We start from the raw sequence: 1,075 nt of genomic DNA, 5'->3' as shown, positions 1-1,075 counted from the left end.
TCGGCGGCTCTCACGAGTCACGACTCACCCCGAATGATGACAATCACTGCTCGAAAGGCGAAAACACGTTCATTGCTACAATTGTGAAAAATATTGCTACGAGCTAGTAAAAGTCATTTTGCTAGTGGTGCTCCATTTGTTCTATGACAATACTTTTTCCCTCTTACAAGGTCTGCTTATCTTCGTATATTTGAATCGTTACTTGACAGACACTCCTAGTACGTTTTGTACAAAGCTGATAAAAAATAATAAGAGCGTTTTTTTTATTTTAGCGGTGGGTTCAGAAACTGCAGCCATTTTAAAGTTTTGAAAAAGAAAATATATTCAGAAAATTGCATATTTAGGTAAATTATAAATATATTTAATTAAAAACAATAAAATAAAAAAATAAAACATTTAGTTCAGAGTAAAATAAAATATCTGCGAAGCTTAGTTAAGAAAATATGAAGCTTTACTTTTTTATATTTTAAAGCTTCCTTGGGGTATACTAAACATCCCCTATCTTAATCTGACATATCCGACGACATTTCAATATTTAAAAAAAAAAAATTACCACGCCACGTGAGAATTCTGATTTCTATACCATGATAACTAGACACATGTCGGAAACCTATGCAAGCTTAATCTGACACGCTCGAGCTACTCCCGAAATCCCCTCTTCCCCTCGGGGATTTGAGTCGCATAGTTGCCGTGATTTCTACCATTACTATTTTAACCCCCCACGAAAACAGTCTGTGCGTCTGTCGGTGGTGTCGTAGCTTTTAAATGAGCTATTAAAATATGATTTAAGTTGAATGAATTATTATGTTCATTTAAATGTACTAGTTTATACTCGTATCATGTATTTTTAGTTACATCAAGTAAGTATATATTATTTTGTGGTATAAACTGTATTTTAACACGTGTTTCTATTAACGTTACCTTACATTAGGATTTTCCGTCAATAAATAATTTCCGAAAACTATGGCGATGTAGATCAGGGGCGCTCCGCGCTGGTGTCAAATGTACACAGTGTAAATTGTATACAGTAGAGTGTAGACGATGCTCGGATGCAGAATTCAATTTTGGACGGTTA

This window comes from Aricia agestis, chromosome 19 (genome assembly GCF_905147365.1).
Source record: "Aricia agestis chromosome 19, ilAriAges1.1, whole genome shotgun sequence".
NCBI classification, from domain to species: Eukaryota; Metazoa; Arthropoda; class Insecta; order Lepidoptera; family Lycaenidae; genus Aricia; species Aricia agestis.
This window is presented reverse-complemented; position numbering follows the sequence as displayed.